General features: G+C 45.8%; 1 protein-coding gene across 1 annotated transcript in view; it reads left to right on the top strand.

The window, feature by feature from the left end:
* IL1RAPL2 (interleukin 1 receptor accessory protein like 2) overlaps positions 1-16,737 on the top strand; it is a 737,235-nt gene that overhangs the window by 410,753 nt on the left and 309,745 nt on the right. The window lies entirely within an intron of this gene.

The raw sequence follows: 16,737 nt of genomic DNA, 5'->3' as shown, positions 1-16,737 counted from the left end.
CGGGGGGGAGGCGCCCCGCCCCGCCCCTCCCCGCCAAAATTCTGGCCGGGGGGGGCGCCCCATCCCTCTGGCTGCGAAACCTCGTCTCCTGCCAGGACGCAAATGGTGGCGGCCGTAGCCGCCGCCATTTGTGTCCCTGCAGTCAGCCGTGATAGGCTACGTAAATGTTTACGTAGCCTATCATGGCTGACTTTGAAAAAAAAAAAGCGCGTACGCAAATGGCGGCGCCCATGGGCGCCGCCATTTGCGTTCCTTATTTTGGCACGTGTAGTCTACGTAAACATTTACGTAGACTACGGCAAAAATAAGGGGAATGCAAATAGCGTTCCCCTTATTTTCGCCGTAGTCTACATAAATGTTTACATCGACTACACGTGCCAAAATAAGGAACGCAAATGTACGCACTTTTTTTTTCCCCCAAAGTCATCCATGATAGGCTACTTAAACATTTACGTAGCCTATCACGGTATTTTTTTAAAATCTAGCCGTGATAGGCTACGTAAATCTTTACGTAGCCTATCACGTTTTGTTTTGTTTTGTTTTTTTACTTGGAAATGGCGGTGGTGGCTGCCGGTCGGAAGACCGGCCGCCGCAGCCTCCGCCACCGAACCGCTGCCAGGAGCCGCCGCCGCCGCCAGGGACATTCGCACAAGGTAAGTCCCATCCCGGGGGGGGCAGACCATTTCTCCACCAATTTCGGGGGGCTGAATGTGTTGGCATTCGGCCTCCTGGAGATTCGTGGAGAATTCTCTTACATCCCTATGTTAATGTCCCTGACAATGCGGCCTTTTGGCCATGATGCTAGAAGGTGGAATGATGTTCCTGCTATCTGAACATAATACACCTTTGGCTTCCAATTCTGGTCCCCCAGCCATCCACATGATGTTGTGTTACAATGCAGACTGAAGTGAGGAGGACTGAGTGGTTCTTGAGTCTGGGAGATAGGCTCATTGCCTGTTCTGGATGGGGTTGCACTCCCTCTGAAAGACCAGGTCCATAATTTGAGGCCTAGATCCATCACTGTTGCTGGAAGCCCAAGTATCCACTGTTGCTTGGAGTGCCTTTTACCAGCTTCAGCTGGTTCACCAGCTACGGCCTCTCCTGGACAGGGATAGCTTGGCCATGGTGGTACAGGCATTAGTAACCTCAAGACTGGATTACTGCAATGCGCTCTATGTGGGGCTGCCCTTGAGGCTGCTCCAGAAGCTGGAGTTAGTGCAGAACGCAGCAGCTCGGCCTTTTCAGCATGTAACACCTTTGCAGAGGAACTGCACTGGCTACCTATTCGCTACTGGGTTTAAGGTTTTAGTACTAGTGTACAAAGCTGTAAACAACTTGGGACCAGGATACCTGAGAGAGTGCCTCTTCTTTACCAACCTGCCTTGTCACTGAGGTCATTGGAGGGCTTGCTCTTGATGGCTCCACATGGACCTATGGCTCAGTTGGAGTCCACCAGGAAAAGAGCCTTCAGTGTAGTGGCCCCCTTCCCGTGGAACTCCCTCCCTTTGGAGGTCAGGCAGGCGCCAACTTTGTGTTGCTTTCGGTGCCTCCTGAAGACATTGTTATTTTGAGAGGCCTTCCCTGTGTGACCAGCTACAGTTTATTAAATTCAGAATCTGTTCTTTTGAAATGTTTTAATTGTTTTAAATATGAGGTTTTCTTCTTTTATCTTGTTGTTCACTGCTCTGAAATCTTTGATGTGGAGCAGTAAACAAACAAACAAACAAACAAACAAGAGGCATAAGTTGGATGCTCTCGCATTTCAGAGCAGAGTGTAGAAAGTAATACATTCTGCAGAACGTCCATGTGCCATTCATCTTCCACTGCCTACTGATGCTGGCATAGTTTAAGGCTGTCAACATTTCCATTACAAGGCCTCATTTTTCAAGAACTTAACAAATCAGCGGCAAAGATTCCACTCTGGATTGAAACGTTTCATACAAAAGCATCAAGAAATGAACTACCTATCAGCATAATTGGGTGAAATAAAACATAAATCCAAAATCTGGGATGGCTAAAAATTTATCATAAGAAATAACAGGAGGATAAAGCAGGAGAATCAACACTTGGGGAGGCATCTAGGTTATAGTTCTAAGCCTTCCATTACTAACTTTGGGGGGGGGATTTCACCAGTTTTGAGGGGAGGGGATGCTATTTATTTTATTCAATCATTTTTTCTTGCATTTTAAACATTTAAATATTCACACCTGTAATGCTGCATAAATGGGTCCTTACTTAGTGGCTGCCAAGTATGCAACATTACCTACCCAGAAGCACCTGAGCTACCATTGTTGTGCACAATGGCAGCTCAGTGGGGAGGATGGGCAGCTGCCAGTAGGGATGTATAGACTGTATAAAATCTGCTCCATCTGTGTTCTGTGGATGGTCAGGTGCCTTTTGTTCCATTGTCTGCCCACAGATGGACGCGAATATTCTTTTTGTCATGCGGAAAAACAGACAAATAATTTTGTCAGAATTCACGTAAGTATTTACATAATTTACCTTAGTACGTAACATTTAGCGTATTGTCCCCCATTCCACTCAACGTTTCCTCAGCAGAAACTAAGGTATTTTCCTATGAATTTATATGCGTACATTTCGGGAAAGTAAAAGAAGTCATCCGAAAGTCCGTGGACTCCGCACAGCCTGAGGGTGTCACTCCGCAGTGGATTCTGCAGGTCAGGTTCCTAGAAATGTGAGCTCATTTTAGTCCATCTCGAATTTCTCCAGCATCCCTAGCTGCTGGGGGTGCTTGCTGAGCAGGTCCACGAGTGCCCCATGGTTTGGCAAATGGGGTCCAGGAGTTTGGGCGAGAGGGAGTCCACTGGACTCCATCTCCACCTCCCATGGACTCTTGCAACATCCATATATATGGACCTCCAGCAGGGAGCTTATGTTCTGAACCAGCCCTGAGTATTAAGTAATCAAGAACAGGTATCATGAAGGGTCTGTAGTCTGGCGTGAATCACCCCTCATTTCTCTGAAGTAGCATAAAGCTTATTTTAAAAGTAGTCATGGTCCAAATCAAATAAGACTGCTGCTTTGCCTAAAGCCTGGGTTCTGTTCTTTTATGATCTAAAAAAGAGGAGGAAGAGGAAGAGGAGGAGGAGCCATTTTGAACATTGGGAGGAGGAGGAGACATGGTGCCCAAACAAAAAGTTAAGTTGATGCTGATCAGGCACGGGTGACCATTCCGAGTCCTGGACAAGAACCTGAATCTGCTTAGAGAACAGAAAAACAGATGTAAAATTTGCTCTCCTAATAGGAAAGAAAACCACAGCTTCAGCTAAGAGCTGAACTGATTTGCTGCTAACCTCAGCCCCGGAGGGACTGCTAGACGGTACTCCTTGCAGTTTGTAATAACATCGCAGTTCATTGCCATTGGATGCAGCCTCTGGGGAGAAAACAACTACAGAAACAAATGACTGCTTCTGTCTTGCCTTATGATTCTCACACCTGGTTTGCAGCAAAGGTGGCTGTCAACATTTATGCTAGCTTTGGATGAGAAGGCAGGCTGATAGAACCACATGACCTGTGTGGAGAAGATCCCAGATTCGATCCCCAGCTTAAAAGGACTCAGATAGCAAGGCTGGGAAAGATCTCTGCCTGGAACCTTGGAGAGCCGCTGCCACTCCCCAGCTTCATCTGGCCAGTACAGGCACAGTAGAGCTGAGCTGAAATGTCTCAGGAGCCTTTATTTCTGGGACAATGTCTGAGCTTTGTCTTTTTCTCATTCCCCAGGGGTGGGCTATGTGTGGCTCATCAGTTCTAGGCTCCAACTGCCATCAGCCCTAGCCAGCGTAGCCAATGGTGAGGGACAATGGGAGTTATGGGCCCAAACATCTGGAAGACCACAAGTTGCCCAACCCTGCCCTAGAACATGAAAGGCACCTTGCAGACTTTTCTCAGAATATTCTCCACCATTTTGGGGGTGGCAGCTGCCATTTTCCACCCACAGTGCCCCATCAGGGCTCTGGGATGCTCTTTGGCTTAGCCAGGCCTGGAAAGTATTGAACGCCAGAGGTAACACAGTGGCTGTTGCTCCTAGCCATGCTGGGCTGTCCACATTCACTCTCTCCTTCCTTCCACACACAACACATGAGTCCATGCCTGCAAAATCTATTTGTGTGGGGGTACTGGAGAGCTTTGGCCACCTGGCTGTTGTTAGGTTGTTGTTTTTCTGTATTTCTGCATGCCTTCTGGTTCCTCCCTCTTGTTTGTGGGTGGGTCTACTCTGGCTACCAAATCATTGGCATTCCATGCCCAACTTCAATATTAGAGGGACTAATCGATCTAATTGGAGAACATGTCAGAACAGATTGTTACTCACTGTACTGCACAGGCCCTCACCAGAATATAACATGGGAGCCCTGCTGGATCAGACAAAAGTCTGTCTAGTCCAGTATCTTGCTTTCTACACTGGCCAGATAATTGCCCCCAGGAATCTCAAAAGCAAGGCTCTTAAACAATAACCATTCTTTGCTGTTGTCCCCAGTAAACCAAGACTCAGTAGCAGTGCAGGCGGGTGGCTCCTATTTCAGTGGAGCTGCGAATCCACTCTGGGTTTCAATCAGAAACAGTCAAACTTTAAAGGTGCTATCCAAGGTGCTGAACCCTACCACCCCAAACGGGTTCAGCACCTTGGATAGCTCCTTTAGAGTGCTGACTGGTTCTGACAGAAACCCAGAGTGGATTTGCAGCTCCACTGAAATAGCAGCCACCCGCCTCCACTGCCCAGTAGGATGTGAGAATCAGTGATGTTCACTCAGATTCTCTGAACATCAGTTCGCTGTTTGTCTCTCCTCGATTTGTGCTCGCAGTTGGATCTCTGTTCATTTTGCATGAATGGGAAAATTGTGCAAAACGAACATGATCAAATGGGAGAGCTGAGCAAAATAATCTCAAATTTGTACAGATTTCCAAAGTTGTGCAAATTTCCCCCATAGACTAAAGCATGAAATGCACGTTTTCAAAGTTGCACAATTTTGAACTTTTTTCCCATCAGAATGTGTGTATTTTTCAAATGAGAGCTGATGTTTGAGAATTTGCGGACAATTTCAAAGAACGTGTTCTCCTGCTTGCACCCATGTTTGCACTTGCAAACAGGACATGCTCACATGTTTTGTGAGCTGAAATGAAATTCTCATACATTCCTATACACTAATATCTGGGTCCAAAACTTTCTATTTTAAAAAATTGGAGTTTAGACAATGCAGTACTTCAGTGTGTGTGTGTGTGTGTGCGCGCGCGCGTGCAGTGTCTATCCATTTCATCACGGATAGAAAGCCAACAGGGAAACCTCCCCCTCCCCTCTCCTTCCTGTTGCCTTTGTAATTTATTTATTTATTAAATGTTATTTATTAATTAAATTTATTAATCGTCCATCTGGCTGGTCACCCAGCCACTCTGGGAGATGTACAAAGCATATAATAAAACAGTTTAAAACAATAAAATTCTACAATAAAAACATTTTCTAAAATACCCTAACCCACCCCAAATGCCTGCACGCTTTTAATGCACGGCAGAAGCTCATTAAAGAGGGGGCATGGCGGAGTTCCCTAGGGAGGAAGTTCCACAGAGTGGGGGCCACCACAGAAAAGGCCCTGTCCCTCATCCCCATCAGTCTAGCTGTCCTGGCTGATGGGACAGAGAGAAGGCCATCCGAGGCTGATCTTGTTGAGCGGCCTGTCTGGTGTTGATGGAGGCACTCCTTAAGATAGGCTGGGCCAGAACCATATAGGGTTTTAAAGGTCAAAACCAACACCTTGAATTTGGCCCAGAAAACAACTGGTAACCAGTGCAACTCCTTCAGCACCAGAGTGATGTGATCTCGCCGGCAGCTGCCTGCAATCAGGCGAGCCGCCACGTTTGTAAGAATTATATTGCTGATAACTGAACCATGGAGATGTTTCCATTGTATCGTCATTCTAAACCTTCATATTCACTTGTAGTGACATTTGTCTGTTTACATTTAACTTGATTGGACAATGGGAGACTTCCTTAGCATTTTGTAGGGTGTGTTCCACTGGTAGTGTTGGTGAATTGCTTCCCCCCACCCCACTTTCCAAGCTGAACTTGAATTCTAACAACAGAAAGCAGCAGATGTGACAGAACAATATGGTGCAGTAAATGAAGACTACAGGAAGCCCCACAGAAAAAGAGTGAGCAATCCTAAGACATTAAGGCGGTTTGCAATAAATAAAGTGCAAGGAAGTTCTGTTGCTTCTTTAAAAGGGGGGAATTTACATGCTGGGTCATCTGGACTATTGGCAGGGGGAGTGTTGCATTGAAATGTCATAGCTCAATGAACAGAACCATATTTCAAAGAAAATGAGTTACAGCTAATTTCACAGAGATGAATTTCCAGGGCTGTTATTGAAAGAGGATAGGGTTTTGGGCCTTGGATAGCTCCTTCAGAGTTCTGGCTGGTTCTGACTGAAACCCAGAATGCATTCAAAGCCCCACTGAAATTGGAGACACCAGCCTCCACTGGTTGTTTTCCCATACACATGAGAGGTTCTCTGTCCCGAGACAGGCTGTGAGAACATGGCTAAAGTCATTCTTGGATAAAGCCTAGTTTCTGATCAGACTCTCTGCATCTCCACTTTACTCTGTTTTGCATTTTTCGAAGTCTTATTCATATTAATTACATTTCTTTACTCCCCAATTGCCAGATCTCCCTGGGCAATTCACAACAATGAAAACCATAAAATACAGCATGAAAAAACATAGCATAAAACTTTTAAAAACTTAAAACTACAGTATAAATCCAAAGTAAAAACCAGCAGCAATGTAAAGGTTTGAAAATACCGGAACAGACTTGAAAACTACAGAAACTGAAAGACTAATGTTGCAGTCCAAGCCGGATGGCTGTAAGCCTCTGAAAAAAAGCAAGCACCGACTTTGCTGACTCCTAGAGGGACGCCGCTTTTGCTGGCATTTTCATGGCACACTATAGTGGGGTGGTTTGCCATTGCCTTCCCCAGTCGTGACTACCTTTCCCCCAGCAAGCTGGGTACTCATTTTACTGACCTCGGAAGAATGAAAGGCTGAGTTGACCTGAGCCGGCTACCTGGGACCCAGCTTCCGCTGGGATCAAACTCAGGTCGTGGGGAGAGTTTCGTTTGCAGTACTGCCACCTACCACTCTGGAACTCAGACTTATGACCAACCAGCGCAGAGCAAGAGGAGCAGCAGAGGCAATTTTCACCTCCGCATTATTCCCACTCTGTATTTTGGCTAGATGGGCTTTTTTGCTTGTCTATCTGGGGCTCTGCAGAGCAGGAGAGCAGGAGACTAGGGAGGCCGGGGGAATATGGCATTAGCTGGCCTCCCCATTCCCCTCCCCTCCCACTGGTACACCACTTTTCCTTCTCCTCCAGGATTGTCTTGGTGAGATGGCACCCAGTGTAGTTCTGTCCATGTCGGCTGTGAGGGCGAGGGGGGAATAGGATTCCTGGCTCCAACATCAGACCTCTGTCTCTGACCTTGGATCCAGGAATCTGAGCTATCCTATGCTCCCCTCAGCAACCCCCCCCCCAAAAAAAAACACCCCACCTTCACTTGGAGCTGAAAATACTATAACGTAAGCACCAGGCAAGCCTCCCTGGGGAGGGCATCCCACAACCAGGGCGCTACAATGGAAATCCTTCTGATCCGTGGTGATGGCCAACATTCTAAACTAGGTAAACCCATGGGTAGGGGAGAACTATATAAGGTAGTGGTAATGAGGAATGTTGATAGCTTATCAGTGCCTGCATTCATTTTCTTTTTGTTGTTCCCCAAAGGCTTAGACAGCCAGGAGTTGAAAATTACTTTCCAGGTACTACAGTGTTCCATGGGGTCACGAAGAGTTGGACACGACTGAACGACTGAACAACAACACTACAGTGTTCTGGATTTTTTTTTATCTTTTTGGTAAAGATTAATCATGGCCATGATCAAAGACACAATGCTGAGTTGGATGAGTCTATGTGTAGGGCAGGTATGGCTGCTCTCAAGTTCTAATTGCAACTTTTGTAGAACAATAAACTACAAAAATGGATGATATTTTGATCCTTCCACTCACAAGCCCACCCTTTTAGAAGCACATACACCTTTTCAGTTAATACATGTCCCTTTCACACAGATCAGTGTCAGCCTTTGGAAGCTGACACAATGGGGACTGGGATGGTCGGCAGCGTGATGCATTGGGAGAACTGGAAGTTCCTTTATGAGATCAACTTTCAAGTACTTTGTCTGATTTGATTTCCTAGCCAATTGATTGTTTCCCTGACAGTTGTCAGCCTCTTTCTTTCAGGCAGAATTGGATGCTCTGTAATGCTTTAGGGTCCACATTTATTTGATCTGCAGTTCATGAGTTCCCCCCCTTCTTTTTCAGAACAGACATCCAAAGTATTTTGTTCTCGCTGAGGTCATTTCTGCAAACCCTCATCTTGTAATTAAAAAAGGGATTTGTAGATTTTTTTCTCTTGTCAACTTCCTATTTGCCACCCCCCATTAGTAATGCAAGAGCTATCCGTCTTTTGTTAGTTTTCATTGTGTGTTGAATACAAATCTTTCCCTTGACCACACAACCACTCCAGGTATGACCCAATAAAAGCAATGTGAACATAATGAAAACAAATATAAAGCAGCAACTCATTTCTCCCAAATGATCTAGTGAGGCTAGGGATGGTGCAGGCACCCAATTCAGCCTGGGAATCCAGTGGAACCGCCCCTGCCTGCACCCCTAAGCCCCACTCACCAAGCCCCTGCCCGCCCCCTGCCCACCCCCTCCCCACACTCAATGAGTGGCCTGCACTCACCCCAATGGCCTCATCAAGCTTCGTGGTCCCCATTTTTTGAGAAACAAAATGGTGTTTGCAAAAATGTTCATATTTGCGCAGGTGAGAAAATTCTAATTTTTGCGAATGCAAATATTTGCATATGCACACAAATTCACATTTTTGCAAAGATACACATTTCACACACACACAAATAGGCACATTCACAAAGATGTGCAATTTTGTGCATATGAAAAATGCACATTTTTGTGATCACCATTTTATTTTTCAAAATAATGGTGACTACAGAGCTCGACGAGGATGCTGGGGTGAGTGCAGGCTGCTTGCTGAGCGTGGGAGAGGCTCCAGCACTGTTTGGGGACCAGTGAGTGGGGGCAGGGGCTGGGCGGGCATCCGGAGAACTGGACGGGGGTGAGTTTGCACATCCCTAAGCAAGGCAGCCTTTTAGTTAAACAAAATGTGGGGGAAGACTGTAATAATAAGGCTGGCAGTGGTCACCCAATAATTACCATCAAGAAAATTCCCAAAGCAAAAGGAAATGGGAGGGGGGAAGACAAATTCATCCCTTTAGGAGGCATACCCCACCCCTAAACTCCACCAGTGTATGGTGCAAGTGTATATACTTGCATCTGCCACCTGCTAAATAGTAATATACATTTGATGAAGTCCAGTCCAGTCCACAAAACTTAATGCCACAATAAACCTGTTCATCTTTAAGGTGCCACCCAAAAAAACTAAAAAAAATTCCTTGTATTTGCTGCAACAGGCACACATGCCTACCCCTCTGGAAATTGTAACAAAATGTGGAGTAGAAGTTTCCTAAATATTGCTGAGATGACAGTTAGGGCACGGAACCCCAAAGTTAGCCTTAGAGAAATAATGTGTTTTACTTCAAATAGGGATGTATGAAAGTCACTTACCATTTCGCGGATTCATTCGTGGTGGGGGGGAGGCACTCCGTCCCTCCCCCCGGAATCCTCGACGGGGGGGAGGTGCTCCGGTCGCCCCCCTGGAATCTTGCCTGGCCGGCTCCGCTCCACGGCAATTCCACGGAGCTGACAGCTGGCTCCGCCCGCAGCCGGACATCCAGCCTCTGGGCAGCACGGATGCAAATGGCGGCAGCCATAGCCGCCGCCACTTGCGTCCCTGTAGTGAGCCGTGATAGGCTACGTAAGTATTTACCTAGCCTATCACGGCAGGCTTATAAAAAAATAACGCGTACGCGAATGGTGGTGGCTACGGCGGTCGCCATTTGCGTTTTGTATTTTTTCGCCGTTTTAGCCTACGTAAATATTTACGTAGGCTATTAAGGTGAAATAAAGGGGAATGCAAATGACGTGGTGGGCGCCATTTGCGTTCCCCTTTTTTTGGCCGTAATAGCCTACGTAAATATTTACATAGGCTAAAACGGCAAAAAATACAGAACGCAAATGGCGGCCGCCGTAGCCGCCGCCATTTGCGTACGCGGTTTTTTTTTGTAAGCCTGCTGTGATAGGCTACGTAAATACTTATGTAACCTATCACAGCCTCTGCAGGGATGCGAAAGGCATTCCTGCGTTAGCCATGATAGGCTACATATGTATTTATGTAGCCTATCATGGCTGTGAAGAAGAAGTGAATGGTGGCCGCCATTCGCAAGTCGGCACTGACGGGAGCAGGTAGTGCTCCGTTTCACGCAACTTTCATGGTTTGGGGGGGCGGGGGCTTTGTCCTGCCCGACTTTCATGGGTTGGGGGGGCGGGGGCTTTGGTCTGTGGGGGGGAGGCAATGCGGTCCTCCCCCCGGAATCCTCCCTGGCCAGCTCCGCTCCGTGGCAAGTCCGCAGAGCCACCCGCTGCCGGACATCCGGCCACGGCTGGTCTACAGACGCAAATGGCATCCGGCATAGTGGATGCCATTTGCGTGCCTCCCTTTGGCCGTGATAGGCTACGTAAATCTTTACATAGCCTATCATGGCAAAAGGGAGGCATGCAAATGGCGTAGCGGATGCCATTTGCGTTCCTTCCTTTTGCCATGATAGGCTACGTAAAGATTTACGTAGCCTATCACGGCAAAAGAGAAGGTTGCAAATGGTGTCTGCTACACCAGATGCCATTTTGCATCCACACAGGGGCAGAGGACGGACCCAGATGGACACGGACACGGTTGTGCCAGTTAGGATCTGGCCAGGTAGGACTTCGCGGGGTGGCGGGGTGGGGTGGTCTGTTCCGCCACTGACTCCAGGGGGCCGGATTCTAAGAATTCAGCCTCATTGCAGTCCATGCTGGAATTCTCCACCATCCCTAGGACAGGGATAGTTTGGCCACAGTGGGACAGGTGCTGGTAACCTCAAGACTCGATTACTGCAACATGCTGTATGTGGGGCTGCCCTTGAGGCTGGTCCGGAAGCTGGAGCTGGTGCAGAATACAGCAGCTCGGCTGTTGTCAAGAGCTGCCCCTTTTCAGCATGTAACTCCTTTGCTGAGGGAACTGTACTGGCTGCCTATTTGCTACTGGGCCAGGTTTAAAGTTCTAGTACTAGTGTACAAGGCCCTAAACAACCTGGGACCAGGATACCTGAGAGAGCACCTTCTCTCAACTTGCCCAGTCACTGAGGTCATCAGAGGGCCTGCTCCTAGTGGTTCCACATGGACCTCTGGCCCGACTGGAGTCCACCCGGAGAAGAGACATCAGTATGGTGGCCCCCTTCCTATGGAACTCCCTGATTCTGTTGTCAGGCAGGTGTCAATACTGGGTTGTTTTCGGTACCTCCTGAAAACTTTTCTGTTCCAGGAAGCCTTCCTCAGTTAACCAGGCTTGGTTGTATCAGCACTCTTTTTTTTAAAAGAATAATTTTAATAATACTTCTTTTTAACTTTTGCTCATTTTTCTCTTGCTGTTCACTATTCTGGAATCTGTTTAGATGTGGGAAAGGAAAGGTTCCTCCTGTGCAAGCGCTGAGTCATTGCTGACTCCTAGAGGGACGCCGCTTGCGCTGGCGTTTTCATGGCAGACTATAGCGGGGTGGTTTGCCATTGCCTTCCCCAGTCATGACTACCTTTCCCCCAGCAAGCTGGGTACGCATTTTACTGACCTCAGAAGGATGGAAGGCTGAGTTGACCTGAGCTGGCTACCTGGGACCCAGCTTCCGCTGGGATCGAACTCAGGTCGTGGGGAGCAGTATACAAATGTTGGAAATAAATAAATGGATAAACGAACACTGGTCCATCAAGCTCAGCATTGTCTACAGTGCCTGGGAGTGGCTCTCTAGGATTTAAAATATGGTTATTTCCCAACCCTAACTGGAGTAGGGATGCATGTACAAGAAAAACACAACCTCATCAAAGTTCTCCAAATTCCTCCTTAAACCTCATTCCATCTTGTATCCTTATCAGGTTATGATCTTTGGAGTTTTTTTTCATTCTTTTCTCATGGAAACTCATGCATATTTTCATGCCCATTTTTCTAAATGTATGCATCATTTGTGTGCATCATTGAAATGTATGCATTTTTTTCTATTGATTAAGGCATGTTTATGCACATTTGTTGAATGTATACATTTTTCCTGCACATCTTCCAGATGTGTGCATGCTGTTGAAGGCATAGGTTTTTGGAGTCCACGAATCACATTTCAAGCTTGGAAATGAACAGACTTGGACTAGAGATTGCACTCAAGTCCACGTTAGGGATGTTGGAGGAATCTGGTTGTGGGGTAGAGTGCAGCGAGCTTTCACCACCTCAGCCCCCTGGACCCTGGCTTGTGGATCCCCGGGCTTGCCCAACTCCATGTGCGCTGATTTGGACAAACTCGTGGTTTTTGACTTTTTGTTTTAATTTGCCCAAATCGTGGGTAAAAATATTTATGGAAATAATGATTTGTGCAAAATGGGAAGCATAAATAATAGCACAGTTTGCACAAAATTGCAGGTGTGAATGGTCATTTACCATTTACGCCTGCAATTGTGCTATTTACAGGCACCATTTTGTGCAAATCGCAATTTCCATAAATCTTTATACCCACGATTTTGTGCAGATCGCAGCTTGCAGATCTAAAAAAGGAAATGCAGGAAAGTTCCTGAGTTTGGGGAACTGACCCGCCACTCGGCTTGCAAATGCTCACCAAGAATTTCCCTGCGACAGCCATCCCTAGTCCATGTTCAGTTTGGAAGGTAAATCCTGGGTAAATCCTGTTAAAAAAATGAACTGCAATGAATTTCTCATATATCCCTAATCTGGAGATGCCAGGGCTTGAACCTTGGACCTTATGCATACAAGGCCTTGCTCAGAGCTATGGTCCCTCTCAATACGAGTCCAATCTAGGGAGCATGTTGGTCATGTTGATGCATCCTCTTCACCACCAACTCCCATTGCCCTATATTTTTGTTTGTCAAAATCCATCCCAGGATTCCTCTCTATTGGGCCAAAATTGGAGGCTCTTGAGAATTGTACTCATGGGAGTGCCCAAGCAAATTCCAGTTTAGGTGTTCTAGCCTGCTGATAACATGGAGTATTTGGACTTGGCTATTTACTATTTTTGTAATGTGTTCAAATATGTATTGTACCCTGCTAATCCCCTTATAATGTCTTGTCTCCCTTCTGGTGGTGCACATAGTGTTTTGCTAATCAGACAGTCAGTTTTCTCAACCCTGCCCACCCCTAATTGTAACTAATGAGAGGAACTGTGCATTTTTAGGTCCTTGTTCCAGGGAACACTTTAAATAGAATCCGCCATAGGCAGTGTTGAAAATATGAGCTAAATAATGCAAGATAGTTGGCAGAAAAATATGGCACTATTACATTCTACCAAATGTAGATTTTTAAACCTTCTCCTGAACCCATTATTATCCAGACTTCCAAGCTGCCTGACCTTTCCTTTTGTAATCAGGAAAATCCATAATCATCCAGGTAAGTTAATTGTGAACAATTGCTCCAAGTATGCTGATTATATTAATAATGAATTATAAAACACAGGCTGATAAAAATGTGGATTAACACCCCCCCCACACACACACACACAAGGGTTCTGAAAACTTATCTTTGACCCAGTCCAGTGGAGCTGCAATCTCATAGGCTGCTTGGCAAGTTCTAGAGGGAGATGACCTATAGTCAGTGGTGTAGTGGAGGCAGGGATCGTAAGGATGCAGCCCTGACACTTTTTCATTAGCAGGGACTCTGATGTCATCTGCCACCCCCCTCAGAATTTCCTGTTCCCTCTGAGCTTAGCTGTGATCCTCACTGTAGCTGGGGGGGGGGATGAATTCTCCAAGCAACAATATATTGTTCCATGTTGAAATGCAAAGTATTTGGGATGACTTGTTCTGGAATGGGCAATTAAGACCTATTTGCTTTACCAAAGATGTGCTCCGAATTTTCAAAACTTCTAGTTTTGAAATGCAGACTTTACAGGGAAAAAAAGGCTGGTTTAGTTGCACTGTGGTGCTCTGTTCAGCACAAACCATTGCCTTGCACTGTGGCAAATTCCCCTCCAGGGTTTCTCTTTGATGGTTTGTAACCACCCATGTGTTAGTCTTCTGCAAACCCCTTTGGCTGCACTGTACCCAATTAAAGTGACAAAAAGAGGCATGATGGGAAAATGCACCCTTCATTAAGATGTCTGTCATCCTTTGTAGTCTGCTCTTAAAGGGGCCATGTTTCCTATCATACCTAATGAAACTCAGAATGTGACAGATTGGATTGCAACATTCCTGTGCGGCCTGTAAATACGTGAGGATAACATCATGATAAATACAGTGTGAGCTGTTTTCAAGGGTGTTCATCTAGCACTGTGTAAAGGGGAGACTTTTTAACCCTTTCCTCCATTCTGGGTGCTTAATATTGCCTATCTGTTATGATGTATATATAAAAAAAGTTATGGAAGGCGAAAGAAAGAAAGAAAGAAAGAAAGAAAGAAAGAAAGAGAACTACCCATTGCAATGGGCCTGGATTTCTGGGGAAGCCAAAGCATGGTCAGGGCTTATAGGATGTGTTATTTTATTCTAGTGTTTAATCATAATATTCAGCATAAATGCATACGCAAATAATGCAATATTTTATTATCAGTGGATTGGATCCAGACTAAGTTGGGTCACATTGAAACCAATGGGGCAAGGTAGTCATGGTTTCATTTAATTCCCATTGTTTTCAATGGGAACTCAGTGCAATGAGCTTCACATGGATACAATCCAAAATGTTTCTTGGCAATTGAATTCTTGGAGACTGATTAGTCCAGTAATTTATCACTTCCTCACAATTCTAGTTACTAATCTCTGAATGTCCTTCCTTTGTACCTAGGAAGAAGCTTTATACAAGCTCAGGCTATTTGTCCATCTCAGGCAGAGTTTTTCCCAGTAGCTGCTACTGGATCTTTTTACCTGGAGATACCAGGGATTGAAGCTAGGACCTTCTGCATGCAAAGCACATTCATTATTAATTTATTTATTACTAAATTTATTAATCGCCCATCTGGATGGTCACCCAGCCACTCTGGGTGATGTACAGCGTATAATAAAACAGTTTAAAACAATAAAATTCTACAATAAAAACGTTTCCTAAAATACCCTAACCCACCCCAAAAGCCTGCCTGAACAACCACGTTTTTAATGCACGACGACGGAAGCTCATTAAAGAGGGGGCATGGTGGAGTTCACATGCTCTACTACTGAAGCCACCTCTAATAAGTGTTCTCCATCTACACAATATAGAGAATGTTGTACAGAGAGCCAGTGTGGTGTAGTGGTGAGAGTGCTGTACTGGGAGCTGGGAGATCTGGGTTCTAGTCCCCACTCGGCCATGGAAGCTCACTGGATGACTTTGGGCCAGCCACAGACTCTCAGCATAACCTACCTCACAAGGTTGTTGTTGTGAGAATAAAATGGAGAGGAGGAGGATTGTGTACACCGCCTTGAGTTCCTTCTCATGTAATAAATGAATAAATACAATAATTCATTCTTTTGCATCTGGCCTGGTCCCAGGTTTCAGGGGACAGTTTTGCTGCCCTCTCCCTGAAGAAGGACCCTTGGAATGAGGCTACATTCATGATGTAGCATCATTCCAAGGACATTCTGTCCCAATTTCAAAAGAAATGCCTGCCAGCAAGAAGCTGAGGGTAGCCAAGCCACCAGTTGAAGGAGTTGCAACTTTTTTGTTTCTTGTTTTTTAAAAAGAGAAAACCTCAGCACCGTCATAAAGCCCACCTCATCCACAGTGTCTTCAGTTTTGCTCCTGAACAGTAATCCAACCTTTGCGGTGTGTTTTTGCCCTGCACCATTCCCCAAAGTACCAACATTGTCTTTAAGACTAGTAAAGGATTCTGAAAGATAGTTACAGATATGCAAATATGAATGGAGGCAAACATCTGGCACTAGCTCACATCAGATTCCCAGTAGGTGGCCCTCTACCCGCAAGTTGCATTCAGTCAACACTTGCTCTCTCTCTCTCTCTCTCTCTTTCTCTCTCTCTCTCTCTCTCTCTCTCCCAAACTGCAAACTGCTGTTCCTTCACACACACATTTCTGCCTCCTGCTTAGCCGGGTGTGTGGTGTATGGCTGTGGAAATCAGCAAACCTCAAGGTTGTTTGAGTTCCACCTCGAAGCTCATTCCAGCTCATGTCCATATCAGATGGTGGTGGTGTGTGTGTGTGTGGGGGGGGGGGTGAGTGTCCTTTTCATTTGAAAATTGTGAAGTGCCTTGGTGCATACTTGGGTATATATTTGGGTGCACGCTCCAAAGTATGCAATCTTCTCCCACTGATTAAAGCATGTTTTAAAAAGTACACATTTTTCCATGCACATTTCTCTAATGTATGCATTTTTTAAATGCATCCCCCCCCCCCCCGAACAGTATCACAAGCTTGGAAATGTAAGGCCTTTGACTGCAGTTCACACTCTTTCAGGTTCAGGTTTGGGAGGTATGGATGGATTAAATTCTAGTCACAAATGAATGTAAACAAATTTCTAACACATCCCTAGTGTGGC

This window comes from Heloderma suspectum, chromosome 9 (genome assembly GCF_057233095.1).
Source record: "Heloderma suspectum isolate Gila_16-S chromosome 9, 16-S_ref, whole genome shotgun sequence".
NCBI lineage: Eukaryota > Metazoa > Chordata > Lepidosauria > Squamata > Helodermatidae > Heloderma > Heloderma suspectum.
This window is presented reverse-complemented; position numbering and strand designations above follow the sequence as displayed.